Source organism: Moschus berezovskii, chromosome 22, assembly GCF_049115385.1.
Source record: "Moschus berezovskii isolate FMDL1 chromosome 22, NW_MosBer_1.0, whole genome shotgun sequence".
Lineage (NCBI taxonomy): Eukaryota > Metazoa > Chordata > Mammalia > Artiodactyla > Moschidae > Moschus > Moschus berezovskii.
Window position 1 is genome coordinate 9,846,489 of NC_142481.1, and position 21,407 is coordinate 9,867,895.

The window sequence follows — 21,407 nt, forward strand, 5'->3', positions numbered from 1 at the left end:
AATCCCAAGCAGGGGCTAGTGCCCCATTCTCCAGATCACATAATTTAAAGGCTGATGAAGGACTAGCCTACCCAGTATCCCCTACTGGCATAGAAGTAGGGGTCTTGCCTGGTTGTTCCCTAGCCTACTCTCACAGCACCTGGTACACAGCAGACGCTCATCAATACCATCGCGATTACACACTCAAGAAGCCCAACCCACCTTCCAGGGAAGATAACCCCAGTACAAAAGTACCACCTGGCCAAGGCTACAATGCTGGCTACTAGGTCCCCACACTCCACTGAAACTATCAAAAGGTTCCCCAAACTCTCTCCCAGAACTCAGAACTCACACTGGCGTCTGATCATTTGTTTTGTTTTGTTTTCAATCATTTTAACCTATGGGCTTCCCTGGTGGCTCAGATGGTAAAGAATCTGCAGGAGACCCGGGTTCCACCCGTGTCGGGAAGATCCCCTGGAGAAGGACACGGCAACCCACTCCAGTATTTTTGCCTGGAGAATCCCATGGACAGAGAAGCCTATCAGGCTACAGTCCATGGAGTCACAAACTTAGTTCCATCTTAGGAATCATTCTTCACTTTAGTTCCACAACTCTACACAAAGAACCGTGCCTCTGATGGACAAAAGATGAATGAGTGAGTGCTTTTAAGAGATTTATAAGCTGATGACAATTAAGAAAGGCAGCATCAGAAAGAGGCTCTGAAGCACAGAGAACTGGACCAGCGAATTATAGGAGAAGGGAGAGTCTAGACAGAGGGACCAGCATGAGATAATAAAACTTTAAAGCGTGTTCAGAAGAAAACAAGGGATCCAGTCTGACGGGAAGTTAGAGTACAGGGAGAGGAGGCTGAGCAATAACCTAGACTCAACCTGGGGAATATGTGGGCAAGAAGCTGGCATTCAATTCTTCCGGGGTCCCTTACTACTCCCTCTGACACATCTCTTCCCTGCCTACCTGTCCCACTTCCTCCCAGCCTGAAAACAAAAAAGAGCAGCACATAAAAGTGTTTGCATACTCACTATATAGCCTCATTACATTCTTTTTACGTGGAAAAGTTCTCTCTCAGTTCTTACTTTAATGGATAATTTCAGATCAAGAGTATTAATTGTAACTTAGGTCAATTAACTAATTCTTTATCATTTGACAGTTAAGGATTTCTTTGACAATCTGATGAAAATATGGACCCTCTCACAGAAAAATGCACTTAACACAAAAAAATTCAGGAACCCAAATCCAGAACCTTTCCCTAGTAAAAATAACAGAATAAACAAGACCAACCGAAAAAAAAAAAAATCACCACTGTTTCTAATACTAACTAGGAGTACCCAATTCTCCCTATTCACATATGCAGAATCTTTCTTTCGAATGACATAGTAATTAATTATCCTTACTGACTAAATAAAATGAGAGAATTTCTCCAGTTTTACAACGCCCATCAGCCAACAATATATCTTCCACTTATTGGGCCCAGCTATATGACAGGTCCTCTGTAAAGCAGCTGATGTGCAATATATAATAAAAACTCCTATGTAATAGTTCTGTCTCTGTACACACATGAGGGTAACAGAAGCTCAGAGGGGTCAACTGACCTGATTCAAGGCTACTTAACTGGAAAATGGCAAAGTCAGGTTTAGAACTCCGGCATTGTGACTTCCAAAGTCCATCCATATTGCCTCCCAGCAAAAAGGACCTTGTCACCGTATTGATTATGGGAAGCAACCAGAAGACACTGCCATCTCCTAGTAAGTAAACAGTCCAGTCCAAGGTTCCAGTCCAGTATTACACACCCTATGGCTGGCCAATAAACACCTGCTGAGTGACTAAGGGCAATGAGAACCTTGTCCACAGAAGGCGGAAATGGTGTCAACAGTCTTTAAGAATGCCACATGAATGCGTGTGTTACCGTGTGGACCTGTCACTGTTTTATTTCCAACTGGGCCTCTTCGGCTTGTCAGTGACCCTATGCACGTCAGCTATGTTACAGCCTCGCATGCAAAGGTGTGCAAAATACCAGTGAGGTAATGAAATAAGTCAACAGGGAAATTTCAATGAAACAAAGTCAAGATAACCTCTCCCGCATGTTCCTATTCTACCCTGCACATCTTCCAAGATTGCAGCTATGACCCTACATGATAGTTGTTCCCATGAGACTATTAGCTACCATTTCAGAGCACTTACACTGTATATCACTGAAAGCCTAGTTAAGGTCAGAACCTAGCCATTTTCATCTCTATATGACCACTGCTCAGCTACTCAGACCCGGGAAAGTAGTGCTCACATTTCAAATACAAAGCCATTTCTACTAAACAATGAGAGAACAGATGAAGGCTTAAGAGCCATAAGCCAAGCTTCCAAAAAGAAAATTTACACACGCCTCCCTTAGATGTTCAACAGTTGACTCCTCCAAATAACTATCAGGGAAAAACAAAATGCAATGCTTCATCTAAAATGGTCAAACAAAAGGGAGACAAAATGAGGTCAAGGGTCTCAGTGTTATTCTAAACCAGTGAGGGTTCTAATGTTTTTTTGGGTCATGGATTCCTTTGAGAATTAAATGAAAGCTACAGATCCTCTCTTCACAGAAAATAAACAGAACCAAATTCAGCACATACTCTTGACAGTATCATGGACACTCCCCCAATTCAATCACTTAAGGGTCCACAGACCCTTGAGTTCATAACTTTTCCTTAGAATCTGCATGTCTAATCCCTGTTATGCTAGAAAAGTGAAGTCGCTCAGTCGTGTCTGGCTCTTTGCGACCCCATGGACTGTAGCCCACCAGACTCTTCCATCCAAGGGATTTTCCAGGCAAGAGTACTGGAGTGGGTTGCCATGCCCTTCTCCAGGGGATCTTCCCAACCCAGGGATCGAACCCAGGTCTCCCGAATTGCAGGCAGATGCTTTACCGTCTGAGCCACCAGGGAAGCCACCAGGGAAGTTGTGCTAGAGGCAACCCAAATTCACCAACTTTTTTGTTCATTAGCGGTCACACCAATATTAAGGAAATTGAAGACAGAGGCAACTGCTTACACTGGCACTGTCTCACTGCCCACCACGATGAAGGGCCCCTGCTCATCTCACCACCTGAGTCATGTTATCACGCCACAGTAATAAACTGTGAGATAAGCACGCTTATTCTCCTCCAAATAGAATGTAAGAAATTCAAAAGCAGTGGCCGTATCTGACAGTCTTAACTATCCAGATAATGGTTTACTTAAAGAACAGATTTAAAATAACCTACATATTATTTCTTATCATAAAGTGAGATATAAATTAACGTAGTACAGGAAAAGATAACTTGGTACATAACTAGAAGATTTTAAAACAAAATATTTTCCTAAATTGGACTCCTGGGAGCTTGAAATAAAAGACTAAATTTGTTAAAAAAGGGCTTTCTCATCTCCATAGTCCTGATTTCTCTTTCTGGCAGGGATCGAGCTAGCCATCTATGGTATACATGCCAGCATACAGCCAACTATAGCCACCATTCCCTAAGGGAGCGAGGGAAACTGACTCACTGAAGAGGTCTGAGGGGGTGTGAGCAGGTGTCTTGCTTCTCGTTATAAAGATATTTATTCAATAAATATTTCCTGAACATCAATGATGCCTATATTCCTGGGACATATGCTTAGAGATAAAATGAAGGAAAGCACAGCCCCTGTCTTTTTAAGGTGTTTAAAATGTAGCTGGATAAAGAGAAAAGAAAAGAGGCAATTAGAACACAGAGTGGTAAGTACCACATTAGGAATAAACTCAGGCAAGAGACTGACCACTGCAGGTCAGGGGCAGCTTTCTGAGGCAAATAAAATCTAAGGCAGACCTAAAGAATTAACAGGAATTAGTTAAGTGGGTTGTTTTGGGGGTTTTTTGTTTTTAGGAGTTGTTTTTATTATTTTATTTTTGGTTGGGTTGTGGGTAGCAGGAAAACATACCACACATAAAGAGTCAGAAGCAAGGATCTCTGGGAGAGCTGCAGTCATCCAACAGGGCTGCAACACTGAGTTTAAGGAGAAAAGTGGGGAGAGAAGCAGAGCTCCCAGCGGGCCCTTATATAATCTAAATTTATACAGACCCCACCCCTTAATGAAGTCACAGCCCTAAATGCTCATGCTCTTCCTGGCTTCTTTAAAAAAACAAAACAAAAACTTAGTCTGGAATAATTTTAGACTTACAGAAAAGCTTCAGGTATTACAGAGAGTTCTCATATGCTCTTACCCAGCTTCCCCTAATGTTACTATAACCATGGTAAACGTGTCAAAACAAAGAAATCATCTTTGGTACAAAAAAATTAAACTGCAAACTTTATTTGGATTTCAGTTTTCCATTAATTCGCTTTTCTGTTGCAGGATTCAATGCCATATTCCATTAATTCAAAGACTTTTATAAAATTCCTTCCTTTACTTCTGAGCACCACAGTTTGCCATTTTTCATCACTCTTTTTTATCTATGCCTCTCTATGCCTGAACATCACCAGCCCACTTAGAATGTAAACACAACATCATTTCAGAACAGAAGTTCTCAAAAACAAATGATTTAGAGAAAACTATTAGGGATTCAAAGAAATGTAATAAAAACTAAATCAGTGACAGCTTTACAAGGGCAAGAAGCGTATGTACATGAGCACGTGCGTGTGCACACACACACACATCCCATCCTCCCCTTTACAAAAAGAACTTGGCCTACAGGGCTGCTTCCACTATGAAAGACAAAAGAAATTCTAGCAGATCCACTTCTGCTTCTTTAGTCTTGCTACCAAGTCATGAATCCAACTTCTCTCTCTAAAGAGCCCAACCACCCCAAGTTGTCAAGCCAAAACACCTGAACATCCAATTTATCCTTAAAACAAAATGCCAGCAAAATCATGTGGAAAGTGGAAGTGGAAAGATGAATGATGATTTATCCTCTTAGACTTTCACTAAGGACCTGAATCATGAGGACAGAATTCCATTATGTCACAACAATCTTCATAAAGCTACCTGACCAATATTAGTCATATTTCTATTAAACTTATGACCCATTCTATTACACTGATTCTAAGCCTCCATCTCCTAAAATTCCCAAACCTACAACAACCCTGATTAATGTCAATTCCTAGAAGTAAGAATGAATCCTGTGCAAAAAATCACTGAAATGTCAATGAAAACTGGCAAATTTTTATACAACTAAAACACAATTCGTAAAAATGGCTATCCCTTGGAAGTAGAATTTAAGAAATATTTTAACTTCCCTCGTGTATTTCAGCCAATGAGGGCTACTGATCAAACGTTCGTCAAACACATAAGCGTGGCCCTGTGTCAGAATTAAAAGTAGAAAAGGAAAACCTCTCCCTTGTGGTCTACATCTGCACTACCGGATACTTTGCCTATTTAAAGTTTAATCAAAATTAAGTAAGATTAAAAATTCAGTCTCTTGGTCCCCCTAGTTACATGTCAAGTAGAAACATGTGGCTAGTAGCTGTTGTAAAGGACAGAGCTGACTAGACAGGGCTGATCTAAAAGAAGCCCTGATGCTAATTCAGATCTTGGAAGCAGAGGAAGGATCGGGGGAAGGTTTCTGGGGAGACAGGCATCTGACATGGTTATTAAAGTGAGCATTCCAGGCTGGCTGATGACACACAACACATGCCACTGGCCCTCCCCTTGAGCATCATGCAATATCAAAATTTCCAGGGCTATTCCCTCAAAACAAAAAGCAAAGTGTTTCAAGACGACATTACAGAAAGAATTGAGTAATAACAAGCTTTGGCTGTAGTTTGCTAAGATAAGCTTTGATGAAAAAACTGGATTATAAAGTCCAATTAGGACCTCACTAAACAGGAGTGAGAAACAGAAGTGGAATTAACTGCTAGATCATTCTGGAAATCTTTAACAGGTAAGCTAAACTAGGGATCAAGGGGACAAACAAAAGAACACACTATGCTCATCCAAATACCCTTCAGTGGGAGAAACATTTCCCAACAATCAAGGTGAAATTGCAGAGATAGAAAACAGCACACACACAAAACCAGTCTGGGAAAACTGAAGTACAACTGGGTACTTTCTAAAAGGCAGGTGTTCTCTCACTCTCTTTTCTCTGAATCTACCTACATTACCTAAACACAAGGTGCCTCAGTTCCCTCATCTGTAAAACGGGCAAAAGGATAGTACCAGCACCTATTTCTTAGAGTTGTTAGGTGGACTCCTTGAGGTAATACATGTAAAATGCATAAGACAGTGCTTAGGATACAGAAGACTAAGGAAGTACTGGCTATTATTAGTGCAGGAGTCTCCGAGGACCTAGTTTCACTTGGTAAAGGGTAAAAGGATTTCCCCAGGAGTGAGCTCACAGGGGAAAGGGATGTTGTACTGACTGTCATGTTGGGAGGGGGCTTTTGAAAAGTCCAATCTGTCCCAAGCTGAGTGAGCTACACAGACATCTTCCAACCGTGTCCTATGGGCCACCAGAATACCCAAAGCCATGGGGGACTGCTGCCAGAACTTCAGCAAGCTTTAGGATCTAGCCACAGATCCCCGATATCAGGACTCAGGGTATCAAAATGTTTTTCAAAAATCCATCTTAGCTTATAAGCAACTACCGAAGCCTGTGCGCCCTACAGACCGTGCTGCACAAGAGAAGCAACCGTAATGAGAAGCCCCCACTCACCACAACTAGAGAAAAGCCCGCGCAGCAACGAAGACCCGACACAGCCAAAGAGATAGTTTTTTTTTTTTTTTTGCAAAATGCAGTTTTATTAAGAATTATGGGTGTCTCGTCCCTTAATTCCCTATTTTCTGAAATGTGGTTATTCAGCCTCCATACATACTTTAACAAAAGTGTTTAAGAGATTTTTTTTTAAAAAAGAAGAGGCAGGAGACAGGAATTCCCTGGTGGTCTAGTGCTTAAGACTCAGTGCTTTCACTGCGGTGGCCAGGGTTCAATCACCGGTCAGGGGACTAAGATCCCACAAGCCATTAGCAAAAAAAGGAAGATCTTTTCTACTTCTAGGAATTTCACCTCCAGGAATAATCTCACTTGTGTAAATTATTTTCAAGTTTCCCCTACGGCACTGATTGCAAAAGCAAAGAACTGGAAACAAATCCAATGTTCATCACTGAGATGAGCTAATTACAGTGTATCTGTATGGTGGAATACCATGAACCTGTTGAAAAAGAACAAGGAAGCTTCCTTTGTGTTAACACTGACCATCTCCCAAAATATCAAGTGAAAAAAAGGAAGACGCAGAACAGTAATCACAGTATGCTTCTATTGGAATGTATATATCATTTCTATTTGCTCGTTTATGTGCCCAAAAAGCAACTCTAGAAGAGAAAAAAAAAACCGTGGTAGAAAACTGATGTCTCCAAAGAGAACAACTGTATGGCTGGGCTGGGGTAGGCGGGCGGGTGCAGGGATAAGGAACCAAGAGGTGTTCTGTGACTGCTGACTCAACCATATCACTACACAAAACAAAGGATGTGTCTAACGTCACCAGCAAAGTGCTAATGGAACAGAGCTGAGGAAAACCCCTGGAAGAAAGGCCTCAGAATAGTGGACACTTGAGAGGATGTGGAAGGGTGAGCAGGGAATTCACCAATCGGAGGAAAAGTAAAGGAACTCTCAAGAGGAACCAGCTTCACCAAAAACAGAGGCAGAGAAAGAATAGAGCGTGCTCTGGAGACCAGGAGTGACCAAGCTGGGAAGGCAGGATGGGCCACACCGTAGAGGAGCGATCTGGACTTAACCTTGACACAGAAAAGCACTCAAGTTGTAAAGAGGGGGAGCAACAGTCAGGTTCTGCTCAGTGTCTCCAGCGGCCCGCGGAGAATAAACGAAAGAGGGAAGAATGGAGAGAAGGACACCTCTGTAGGACATTTCTGCAATCGAGCCTGATACCCTACTTCTTGGAGTTCCCAATGGCATAAAGCACAGGGGATTTCGCTTACCTGGCTTAATACTTAACTAACCACTTGAGAGTGACGATCTCTATAAACTGAACACTTACTATATGCCAAGCATTCTTCGTAAGTTACCCTGGTTTCTCAGAACCCTGTGAGATAGCAATGAGTATCTATTTTACACAAGAAGGCTCAGCGAAGTCAGAGAGCTTATTTATGGTGACAATAAATGGACGAACTAGGACGGGAATCCGCTGAATGCCCATCTACATACAACTGGAGCCGGCCTGCGGCAGCTTTCCCCAGTCTACATAAAAATGAGAATCAGAAACACACACCTATGGATGTCCGTGTAAAGTGCCAACTTCCTTGAAAAAGGCTACATTTTGGGAATTATTGGTGGTCCAGTGGATAGAGGTCCACGCTTCCACTGCAGGGGGACCAGGGTTTGATCCCTGGTCGGGGAACTAAGATCCTGCAAGCCAGAAGTGCACCTCCCGCCCCTCCCACCGAAGAAGAAAAATGGCAATCTTATACTCTGATAGTGGATCCTTTTCTTTTAACAAAATATAGTGAGTAGTTCCCCCCTGCCCCGTTTTTTAAATGTCCTCCTTGGCGAAACAAAAAATTGGTAAATTAACACTTTTTCTGCCTCACCACCATATTGTCAACTGACCTGTAGTCAAGACCACTGCACAAATAATGACATTACAAAGCATTTACTGTGACCAGGCATGATCTTAAGCTTCTTAAATGCACTGTTTCAATTTGCACAGTGAACCTATGAGCAGACACTGTTCCCCCTTTTCATGGATGAGGTGCTTGAAGGCAACAATGTGAGGGTGCAGAGCTGCCAGGAGGAGGGACTGGGATGCAACCTGATGTCATGCGTCATCATGGGAGGAGCAACTGAGGCTTCAGTCCTAACACTGCTCCATGGCTGTGACCTGCAACATTTAGACATGTGAGGCCCTAGAAGACCCCAAAACTGGCTGCTTCTGCCGTCATTACAAGATGACCAATCAATGACACTGCCACTCCACTGATTCCAAAACGTCTCCAGGCTCCTCCTGAGGCACTCTAACATGCTGGCCTACCTAAACAGCTTCATTAATCAAACTGTTCCTTTTCATCCTCCCAGAAAACTGAAAGACTGTCCCATGTGACAGAATCTCCACATCCACTGTTGGCATTTAGCTCTCAAAAAAAAAAAAAATCTGGACACAAAAAGTGTCTGCAGCAGGCAGAATAGTACTTAGGCCCATTTTACATATAAGAACTCGAGATAAATGACGTCCAAGGTCAAAAGCTGGTAAGAAGCGAAATGAAAACTAACAACAGAAAGGGCTCTTTACATCACTAGAGGAAACCCAAGAGTCTAAGGACTGAAAGACTTCAGAGGCTTTATTTTTCCTGGTTTCTCTCAAAAGTCCTATCTTTAATTCAACAAATAACGTGCTCCTATTGATGTGTTTGTTCTAGGATAAAAGTGATGGGTTCACAGGATAAATGGGAGAACAAAACGAAAAGTCCTGTGGAGATTCCGAGCTGTTTTCCAATTTCTTCCTGCTATCTAACTGTCAACCCCCCCACTACAAATGCACAGCAGGTCTTCAGTGCTCTCCCTGGTGAAACAAAGAATGACCAGTAAAAGAATAGGTATATACGTGTGCAAATGTCTTATTAGTAACAACAATACAAAGAAGGTGAACATTTAAATTTCCAAATTATTCCTTATTCAAAACAAAACATGAACTTAGACCACTTTCTTTCTCATAATAAGATGAAATCTACCTCCCTGGTCAACACATTCTTGTGTTTGAATGTTCAGTCACACTTAATTCCTTCAGATAAGATAAAAAAAAAAAATCAGGCCACTGGTCTTCTAAATTTTTTACTTTCTGGTACAGAAACAGGGTGTTCCATGCGTTACCTATAAGGGAAGAGCTGCTTCTGTTTTATAAACGGTGTGTCAACTCTCAGAGAAGGCTTGTTCTGTACAACGGGTACTCTACATGGGAGAGATCCTCCCCCAAACGCTGGTTGAACAGGAGGAAAAAGGAAAAATACTTGTCTCCCTACACCTCAATCCTCTGGAGCTACAAAGAATTAGTATGTTCCCTCTTCTTTTCCTCTTCTGCTCTACAGTCCTTAATTTAACAGTAAAATTAATCAAATGTGAAATAATTTAACTGTTAGAGATCGTTGGCCCAAAAAAAGGAAGACATAACTAGCTCCATGTCCATTCCTGACTGTGACCGAGAAAAGACAAAAGTGATACACTAATGGCTCCTTTACAACAAGCATGGTTGAGGGCACGGGGATATTATGCTGAAGAGAACAGAGCTTCCCCGATGGCTCAGATTGTAAAGAGTCTGCCTGCAATGCATGAGACGGAGATTAGATCCTTGGGTCGAGAAGATCCCCTGGAGGAGGAAATGGCAACCCATTCCAGTATTCTTAGCTGGGGAATTCCATGGACAGAGGAGCCTGGCAGGCTATAGCTCACGGGGTTGCAAAGAGGTGGACATGACTGAGTGACTAGGGTACAGCTATCAGTAAGGAAGTAAGACTTTTATTCTTCTCATCTCTGGGGTGAAATCAGTTCTGTAAAGTATATGGCACACCAGAGAAGGTGCTAGAAAGTAGGGGCTCCAAGCAAAGGCTCTGAACCAGACTGCTGACCTGTCAGCCTGGTGGCCTTAAGTGCCCTCAGGGAGCCTCAGTTCCCGCACTGTTTTACCACCTACCTCAGGGCAGATGATTATGGTGAGGAGGATGTGAGGGAACACCCAGGAATCTCCTGGTACTCAAGAAGCAACTGCTGCTATCACGTGGTAATACCGCTATGCACGTGTGTGTGCTAAGTCCCTTCAGTCTGTCCAACTCTTTGGGACCCTATGGACCGTAGTCCGCCAGGCTCCTCTGTTCACAGGATTTCCCAGTCAAGAATACTGGAGTGGGTTGCCATTTCCTCCTCCAGGGGATCTTCCTGACCCAGGGATCAAACCCGCATCTCTTGCACTGACAGGTGGGTTCTTCAACACTAGCGCCACCCAGGAAGGCTATACTGCTATCATTAATTCAATTACTGCTCTAAGAAGTGCAACTGCCTTTACCTTCAATGGTACTAAACTCCAACAGATCTCATGATTACTAAGTTCCTGCTTTTCAGCTCAATTTTTCCTTCATGTTTTCAAGAAAACCCAAACATAATACAACCACACTGCAAAAAAAATTTTTAATCTTTTTTCTCTGAATCAAAAATAGCAAAACATTTTAGAAAACTTGGGAAAACTCAGAAAAAAAATCAATCACTCAAATTTCTGCAACACAGAGATAAATGCTAATAGCATGTAGGCATATTTCTTCCACTTTTTCCCATATATATTCTAAAATAACTGGAATTGTACTGTTTATAGTTCTATATCCTGCTTTTTTCTCATACTTATTTTGTGTGTACTTTCCCATGTCAGGAATTCTCCAAAATCATCTTTTTTCATGACTCCAGACTTTTCCATAAAGTGACCATTCCCATAAGGTTAAAACATTTAGTTTCTTTTTCCAAATACACATCACTATAATTAACATATTCATATGAAATTTTGGTCCTCATCTCCAGTTCTTGGTCCATACAGATAACTATAACCAGAGCAAGGATTGTATTTCTTGCCAAACTGTTTTCCAGAAAGTTTGCCCCAGTCTGCCTGTCTGACAGGCCCATCATGAAGTCAGAGCAGTGACCATACCTATTTTCTTTTAATTCCAAGTAAACAGAGACCCCCAAAATATGCAATTATAGAAATAACAGAAAAGACCTGTAAGTACAAGATGCTTCCGACACTTGTAATTTGTATGAGATCATTATTAACCCATTCATCGTCTGGTATGTGACACTGAACAAACTTGTAAAAGTTAAAAATATGATCCCACACATTCACATTTGTATATTAAAGTCCTGAGAAGTACCTTACAGATAGAGACTCCCAAATAGTTTTCAATTTATTAAGAACTGTGTGGGAGAAAGTGAAAGTAAAAAAGAACAACTGAGTAGGGGGAAAAAATATGTGAAAAAGAAAATTATGCTCTAGCATATGAAAAAGGGGTCTGTAATAACATGTATGTAAGAAAATACATCTTCCTTGTACACACATCAAATTGTAACTACTTTAGCTGGAGTGGCCATTTTCAAGCCTTTGTGGCTACTGACTAACACTAGGCACATGCCAACAGCCCACTCCCGCAGCAGTCAGAGGCCATTTTCCTCATTCATCAAAGGTTTTATCTGCGTTCTTCAGCTGACTGACCTAAGTGGAATAAATTCCCTATATGTCAGCAGCATTAAAGTATTCAATGATATCAGTCCATTAAAAACAGCATTACAAAAGAGGCACCCACCAGTCTTCCACCTGCAAACTTAATAAGCATTTTTGAAAACTAAAGACCTAGTGATACTTTTAATCACCAAGCATTTTGGTACACGATTCCCTGTGAAACATTTCCCTTGAAGTGAAAGCCACTCTGGCTGAAGATGCTGATTTCACGAATCTAATAATCTTGTATTAATGCAGTGCTGACTTTCATTTGTACACAATCAATTTGGTGCTTAACAAAGAATCCTTTTTAATTGCCCGTGGCAATTAACAGTAATCATTTTCTTTTATCTTACTCTTAAGTAGAGCAGGCCGAAACAGAGAAGCCTTGGTTTTGACCTGTCTATCTCTAAATGGAGATAGGAAGAAGTACCACACAATAGTATTTTACACTTCAGAAGGCTATTAGCTGTAGCTGGGAAACATTCTTGCACCCCAACACTGTTTAACAACTTTCTGAATTTCAATTTTTTAAAAAATATATTATAGGGAGCTCCATACAAATAAGTCAAGAGGCAAAGCATATTTTTTATCTATACATTTCTAACTGCATAGAGGGTTTTCTCAGAATAAAATCTCTCAATTAGGAGCTATTCAGACACTCTTCTATTTGCCAAAGAAAAGACAGATTTAAGGCCACTCCATAGCCAAACAATTCTACCTTATTTCTATTAGATAAATTTATTTACAGTTTTGCTACTTCAGGTGTGAATCCAGGTCAGAAATAAAATGCTCAACTTCTTCAATACACTGACTACAAAGATAAGCTGGTACTTATGGCTGTGGATTCCTTTTAAAATATTGGGATATGGAACCCGATGTGTGCTCAGTCTCTGAATATGAGAATCTTTCAGATTACTATGGGACTGCCTCCGGAACAGCTAGAAATTAGTAAGAATAGTCTATTCAACATTTACTTCCCTCACCCCACCCCACATTACATATATAGTTAATTGTTTATAACTGACTACAATTCCTCAAGGAATTGAACTACAGCTTATTCTTATAGCCCAGAGAGAGAAAGACAAGGCAGTCTAATAAAATAAAGACAGATTTTAGAGTCAGACAGATATGGATTCGTAACATGAGCTTACCATAAATTAGCTCATATATTAGTTGCTTAACCCTGGTCAAGACATTTGTATGTGTGCATGTGTGTGGCTGTGTGTGTGTACAGGGATTAAATGCTGAGCAGGAGGGCATGTCAAAAATGTCGGGGAGATGTGTACACTAATCATAATAGCCACTTTTAGGCTTGAAACTCTTAAGGGGCAGGCATGCCCCCTCAAAAAAGAAAAAAGTCTTTGGCACCAGCGTGGTTTCAGTCAGCAATAGTGAGGGCCTACTACATACAAGGTATTTAGATATGACTGGAAATAATGGAAACCAACTAGTATAATCCCTTCATTTTTCTCAGGAAGAAACTGCAGCCCAGAAGTGAAATGCCTTGGCCAAAGGCACACAGCTGGTAAGCGGCAGAGCCAGGGCTAGGACCCAGGTTTCTTCATGATCAATTCAACATTCTTTACCACAGGAAGTTGTCTCTCAATTATTCAAGTTTGATTCAGTTCAGTCGCTCAGTCGTGTCCGACTCTCTGAGACCCCATGTATCATAGCACGCCAGGCCTCCATGTCCATCACCAACTCCCAGAGTTCACTCAAACTCATGTCCATAGAGTCGGTGATGCCATCCAGCCATCTCATTCTCTGTCGTCCCCCTCTCCTCCAGCCCTCAACCTTTCCCAGCATCAGAGTCTTTTCCAGTGAGTCAACTCGTCGCATGAGGTGGCCAAAGTATTGGAGTTTACCAAGCACAAATATGACAATAGTGACTAGCAAGAGAACAGTTTCCAAAAAAGAATGCAGATGCTAAGAAAGCAGAAACAGTCTGAAGTGCCTATAGATCATGATGCAACATCACAACTGCTGCGAATGTGACAAAATGACAATGCGACCATTGCAACAAAGGAAGATAAAGCAGACAGGCAAGTCTGGCTACTTTTGACTAAAACAAATATTACTTTCCTGTGAGGATGCTTCATAGCTGGTTCTCTGCTAGTACTTCAAATTAATAGTGTCTCTTAACATTAGCAAAGCAAAGAAATGAAGATGAGACTGTCAGATGCCAAATACTATTTTCAAGAACTCTTCATAGACGAAGTCTGATAAAGCGTTGTATCAAAAATTAAATAGAAATAAATTTGGGGGAAGATGAACATGAAAGATTTGTTTGAATTTCTTAATACCAGCAATTCAAGTGCTATTCAAACCACTGCTATTTGAGAGCCTAGGTCAACAATGACTCAGCTTGAAAATTTTCATACTGTTTTTTAGGAGGTATATGGTTTTAGTTATGTAGTTAATACAATCTGGATGCTCCTTTCTCCCCAAATTATAAACTATCTTCATGTGAACGGCTGAAAAAGAGGCAAGTGTTTATCTTATACTTGAAAAAGCATACAAGAGGGGACTTCCCTGGTGGTCCAGTGGCTAAGATTTCAAGCTCTGAATGCAGGGGGCCAGAGGTTCAATTCCTGGTCAGGGAACTAGATCCCACATGTAGTGACTAAGACCCAATGCACCCAAATAAATAAACAAAAAACAAATATTTTTTTAAAAAAAAGAAAAAGCATACAACAAAGGTTATTCAATTTATTTTACTGCATCTCCTGGGGAAAAAGCCCCCCTGCCCCATCACGGGTTACAGGATTTGATGGGGACAGGACGGGGGTGGGTTAAGAGTAGTACCAAGAGGCCAGTCCCAGGTGTCCTGTCGTCTGTGATCCATAACAAGAAACTACAATTAGAGCTGGATGGCACACAAGACTTCAGGCTGGGAATGAGAAGCCCAAAGAGGTAAAGCATTTTGTCCAAGAGTCCATCTAATTAGGTTACAGCCTAGACCAGGTCCCTACCTGTATGCCCAATACTCTTTCAGCTATGACAGGAAGCCTTGTCATCATGCCCCTTGCAAGCTTTCCATTTCCCCAACTATAACTGAGGAGGCTAGACTAGGCGCTGATCTTCAAACTGCTGCTTCAGAGCCAAGGGATTTCTGCTGGTCACTTTCCCTCTTCAAACGGAGACTCTCCAAGTTTATTTCATATAGTGTGAAAAAAATTTTAAGTGACTGACCTAGATGGTCAATGAACTGTCACAGGCACTGGGTATATTAACACACTGTTTAGACTATCAGTGGGTGAATGACAACAGTCAGATCACATTACCACCAAAAGGCCCTACAAGAGGCCTAACACTTCTCAGAACACCACAGCAGACAGAGACGGGAAAAGCAGACAAGACTAGAGGCAAACAACCAAGCTCACCTTTTTGATCTCCAACTGTATTGGCCCAATGCATTTCCTCATTAATACAGACTGACTACACCTATGAGGCTATAGCTCACAGTCACCTATCCAACCCTCTCTCCCCAGACTGTCCTGTGTCAGAAAGTCACCATCAGGTCCATGGATATGCACATGGACAACTCCTTCCATGTGTCCAGTATCAAGAAGAATGACTATTTTTGTGTGTGTGGCCACAGGCCTCACAGCATATGAAATCTTAGTTCCCCAACCAGGGATCTGCACCCCTCCGCAGTGGAAGTGCGGAATCCCAACCCTTGGACTGCCAGGGAATCCCAGGAATGACTATTTTCTGATCCTTTTGTCCTAAATCTGTGGCCTTCATCATGGCAAGAAAAAGGGGGCAACAGATAAGGGAGGGTGGATACAGCCAAAAGTAAAGGCTAGCATAAAAAATGAAGACAGAATTCTATCAGGCCAGTAACACAAAGATTTTCTAAGCAGGGCAAGAGCCCTTGAAGACACATTACTAGGTTGATAACAGTCATCCACTGCATTCCCCTGCTCCACACCCCACCCCCAACTGGCACATTAAATGTTCCAGAAGGCCAAGGCTATCACCTCAGATTTCTGCAGCACCCGATTCCATCATGAAAACAAATGTTGATACAGGGGTTGGAGCCTCTGTCACCATCAGAGAAATCTGACAATCTCTGGAACGTCAGTTGCCAGTCTCAGAAGAAGAACAGCTCTTTGTTCTTCTGTCTCCTCTCCTCCTGCTGTGTAAACTGAGGCTTTGGAAACGCAGAAACCTCCTATGCTGCCAGTGATATGAAAACCCTGGAACACAAATTTAAGCAGTACTGCATACTCAGTTGTTTTTATTCTTAATTAGCTGTCACTTGCACATTAAGAATAAAAACCAAAACAACTATTTATACCAACATAGGCAACATAAAACCTGAAATTCATCAGAATTCCTTTCATCAAATGAACAGAAATGAACAAAAATGAACCAAAACCCTTAAAGTCAATAATGAAGACAAATGTCAAAGATAATTTACCACATTCTGCTTGTCACAAAATTTAAAATCCTGAGAACTCAGGCGCTAAAGGAGCCATAAGGATCTACTGTTCATTCCCTCTCACTGTCTCATATACAAATGCCCTAATGTTTGATGAGTCAGTGGTCTAATTCTGTAGATGACAACGAATGTTTTTTATTTCACGTGTATTCATACAGAACTATTTCTAAATTTAAGTGGTGAAGTAAACAAAGTTTGATCATAGCTCGGTTAAGAAAGTCCTTCCAGTAAATGCTCTTTCACAGCTGGATGGCTGCTTTAATATGCAATTGCCCTAGGCCACAGGGGGAAAAAAAATGAGGCTTTCGAACCACTTAAATAAAATAAATAAACCTAGAACATTCAAAAGGTTTCCTCTCCCAAGTTAAGGAAGGAAAATGCTTGGACGGTTTTCTGTAAAACCACTTCTTCCTCTGAATGAATTTCCTATATTCCACCTCCAACAGATCACTGGAGAAAACAGCTCAGGGAAAGGTAGCAAAGGTACATTTTTCAGGTAATAAACCAAAACCCCAGTCATGTCATCCCGTTCCTGGCACTCATTTCTCTCAAATCAGGGCAGTCAAAAGGCCTGGGAGTGTCAGGGCCCACCCACCCACGTACTCCTGGTCCACCAATGAGTCCCCTCCTTCTCCCAAGCATGGGGCTGCCTAGAGGAATTCAGCTTCTGCAGCTGGAAGCACCCGCAGTACCAGAGGGCAGAAATCTGAGTGACACTCCGCACTCTCTGTTTCAACAAACAACCGCAAAGAGCTTTCCAAAGCCAGGCCCTCACCGTTTTGAAGACCAGGAAGCCGAATCCTTCCTGGGGCAGAGGTGAAAAAGAAACAAGCCCACCTTCCTCCAACCCTTCCCAAAGGTCACACAGCAAACCAGGGGTCATCAAGGAAGCCAAGCAAGACTGGCAGCTTTTGCAGACCCACAACAGTAAACACCAAGTGTGGCCATAACCCCTGTGGGGCTGGGGAGAAGTTGAGAACTGGCATTTCTCCAGCTAAAGGTGAAACAAAAATAGGACTTGTCAGCTGGAAAACACAAACAAACAAAAAAACACACTCCTAAGTTCTCCCAAAAGATGCTGGCTTGGAGGTGAAAAGGGGAGAGGGTACAACTGTCTCTTTATGATAGCTGAGAGGAGGAGGGAGGGAAAGTGGGAAAGAGAAGACAGACCTGTGAGCAGCTGCATTCTCCTTTTCCAAAGGACACAAAACTGCAAAGCCTCAGGACTCAAAGGGGTGGGGAAGCAAAATGGGAGCGGGAAAGAAAAGTGGGGCAATGGAAAGAGAACTACCTCCACCATCACTACGCTTGGTTAAAGTGGGGGAAATAGGGGCGACACTCCCCAACTCGAGAGAGCAGTAGTTAATCAACCAACCCCAGCTTTTACCCAGATCTCACAGGATCTCTGGAGATAAAACCCTCAGAGTCAGAGTGCTGAGCGAATCTGTAGTCTAAATGTGAACATAAGCATCCTAGGCCCAACCCAGTCCCTTCCTCCCTAAAGCTGTGAGATGGAGACTAGAGAAAGGCATACCTGAAGAGGTGAAGTAACCTGGTGGGGAACAGAAGGTCAAGAGGGGAGCTGGGAGAATCAAATCTGATAAACTACAAGGGAAGAGAAGCAGTCTAGCAAGATACAACAGCAAAGAAAAGATGAGGGAGAAAATCAGGCAATGAAGACCAGAACGGCGAAAGGGATCACAAAAGGGACAGAGACTCTAGCCAAGAACTGAGACAGCTTCAAGAGGAAGCTGGGCTGGGGGGAGTGACAGGTAGGAAGGCTTGGGGAAACATCTTTATACTGAGCAGACATGGAGAAAGAAGACTCAAAACGGAGCTAAGAGGCAGGGCAAAAGGGGGAGGACCCATTCAAGAAAGGAGAGAGCAGAGACTGAGGGTTGAATCAAAATGGGGTCAGGGGAGAAGATCAGGGGGAAAACTTAGAATTGGGAGGCAACAGAGAGGCGAGGCAGTCACAAGATGACCAGAGTTAAAGAGGACCACTCCAAGAGGAGACAGCAGTAGGAAAATTAAAATGGGTCCAAAATATAGGTGGACAAGTGTGGACAGCTCCCAAAGGGGCAGAGCTGGGAGGAAAACGTTAGAGAGGATGGGGTGGAATTGAACAAGTGCCAAGCGCAGGTGCAAAAAGGATCTGAGGCAGGCCTGGGGTGCAGAATGGGAAGGGAAGTGGGGTGATGGATCAGAGAGAAATTCCCAGTCTTTCAGTAAGGGCCAAAATGGAGAGAACAGGCCTTGGAGAAACAGGCTGTAAGCAGGTCTTCAGCAAAGACGAAATGAAGGGGAGACAGGGCAAAGGAAGCGGGAACAAATGAATGCAACGGCTCCAAAGAGGGCCAATAAGGAGGTGGGGGAGAGAAGAGACCTCAACCGGGGACTGCAGGGCGTCAGGCTGCGGCGAGGCTGAGTCAGGGAGAAAGGTCAGAGAACTGAGCGGCAGGAACGAGAGAGCTGCAGGGTCAGAGAAAGGGGTGGAGGCTGCTTCAAGGAAGGCTAAGTCGGAAAGCAAGCAGGCTGGAGGGCACCGCAAGATCGGAGACTGGACGAGGGGCAGAGTGGGGAGGCAAAAGGGGTCTGGAAGAGAGGCAAGGATCTGAATGGCAAAAAAATGGAGTAAGATCGGAGGGGAGGAGGCGAGCATGGCTCGTCGGAGTCGAAGAGGGGGCAGGGGACTGCATCGAGATCGGCAGGGGTCAGAGTCCAGGGGTATCCCGTGGGGAATGGGGCCGGCGGGAGGCGGCATGTTTCGTCAGTGGGCAGTAGGGCCCAAGAGGGACGTGGAATTAAGCCCAAGGAGAAGACCTGGAGGCAGTAGTGCCAAGACGAAGAGGGTCTCGGATGAATCACCGAGGAGGTGGAAACGCAGGTCCTAGACGGACAGCTCCTGGGGGTACAGCAGCGGAGGGGAACAGGATGGTCAAAGAAGGGGACGGACCCAGGGTGGTGAGAGCGTAATCGGAGAAGGCAGAAGGGTCACGAATCTGAACGTGGGGGTCCAGATTTCAGGGATGCGGAAGGGTCCCAAGAGCACTGCAGAGTCTAGGGGCGGGGGATGGGGGGATGGACGAAGGGCATTACTGAGGGGCGGAAGAGAGAAGGCGGAGGCGCAGAATTGGGAGCAGAGTGGCTGAAGTCGGGGGGTGGGGGGAGCCGAGGCAGACACGGAGAGCTCCATGGATTGGAGGGTGGGGGCAGACGCGGCGACAGCAGGGATGCGGCGGGCAGGGGCAAGTCCGAAGGGCAGGCGGGCCCCGGCGGGCCGGGCCGCAGCGCGAGGCGGCGGGGCCGGCGGGGCCCGGGGGGCTGGGGGGCCGCTCTCTCCCCTCCCCCTCCTCCATTGTTCGCGGGCTCCGGGCCCCGCCGTCCCCGCCTCCCCCTGGACCCCGCAGCGGGGCGGCGCCCGGCCTCGCCGCCCGGGCCCGCGAGCTCGCGCACTCACCAGCTGGGCGCCCTCAGCGCGGCCCTGGCCTTCGGGATCCCGGCAGCGGCGACGGCGGCCCCGGCGCCATGTTCTGCTGCTCCTCGTCCAGCGGCGGCTGAGGCGGCGGCGGCGGCGGCAGCTCCGGCGGCGGGGGGCCGGGCGGACCCTCCCTCGCGGGCTCCCTCCTCCGCCTCCACCTCCTCCTCCTCCCGCCGCTCCGCTGCTCTCCCTCGGGGCGGGGGGGCGGGGAGGGGAAGGGGGGAGGGGCGGGAACCAGGGGGAGGGCGGACCAGCCTCGCTCGCTCGCTCCCTCCCTCCTTCGCAATGGCGGCGGCGGCGGCGCCTCCTTCCTGCGGCCGCCGCTCCCGCGCGCGCTCCCCCTCGCTACTGCGCGTGCGTGGCGCGGGGACCGTTGCAGGGGGATAACGGCCCCTGAAGCGCGCGCCGCGAGGGGATAACCGGCGCGTGGCGGGCAGAAGCGAGAGCGCGTGCGCGCCCGAGGGACTCTGCCAGCGCAGCGGCCGCGTCCAAGGAACGGGCGCGGAGGGCGCAGTGCGCGTGCGCTCTCCCCTCCCCACCACCGCTACTGCGGTGGCTGCAGCGCCAGACAGAGCGCGAGGAGACCCGCGACCGGGCAGAGGATTGGGGTGGGCAAGCGCGCGTGCGCGGGAGGGGCTGCCAGCCGCTGCGGCTACTCGCGCGAGCCGGAGGGAGTGGTCCTCAGAAGGCGCGCGCACCCTTGCGCGCACCAGAAGCACCCAACACCCTTCTCGCGCCGGCTCTTGGAGAAAGCGGGAGGGGAGAGGCATGGCCGGGCTTTGGAGGCGGGGGCGAAGGGCGCGATCCCGCTCGCGCGGGACCTGACCAGCCAATAAGAGGCAAGGGGAGGTGGGTTTGCGGTGCGAGCGCAGCCCCCGGGATAACGGAGGAGGAGAGAACGAGCGACGTAACGTGGGGCGGTGGGGCGGGGCTGAGGAGGAGGGAGCGCACCCAGTGGGGAGTTGATTGGGGGACACGGGGAGGCGTGGCCCGCCTCAGCCCAATAGGAGCCTCGAAATTCGTCGTTCCGGAAGAAGGGGCGGGGCTGCGAAGCGCGTGCTCTTTTCCTTGGCAGCGAAGGAAATCTGCAGGCAACGCGCGCATTATTACAAATTGCTTTCGGTTCCGTGATCGCCAAATCTCCGGAGACGGGAGAGGGCCTGGTCCCGCATACAGCCCTGGCCTCCAAGTCAGCATTGTGCCAATGACTGCAAATCAAATGTCAGTTTGGGCGCCCAGAGGGGAAATAGTAGTGATGGGAAGGGGCACCGCTGTAACCCCTGAGTTCC

At 45.4% G+C, this 21,407-nt stretch overlaps 1 protein-coding gene across 2 annotated transcripts in view; it reads right to left on the bottom strand.

The window, feature by feature from the left end:
• Positions 1–20,233, bottom strand: part of ARHGAP35 (Rho GTPase activating protein 35) — a 116,989-nt gene extending 96,756 nt beyond the window's left edge. For both annotated transcript variants that reach the window (XR_016035826.1, XM_055411778.2), the window contains exon 1: positions 20,098–20,233. The gene's annotated coding sequence lies outside the window, so the exon portion shown is untranslated. The remainder of the gene's footprint in view (positions 1–20,097) is intronic.
• Between the last annotated feature and the right edge of the window lie 1,174 nt (positions 20,234–21,407).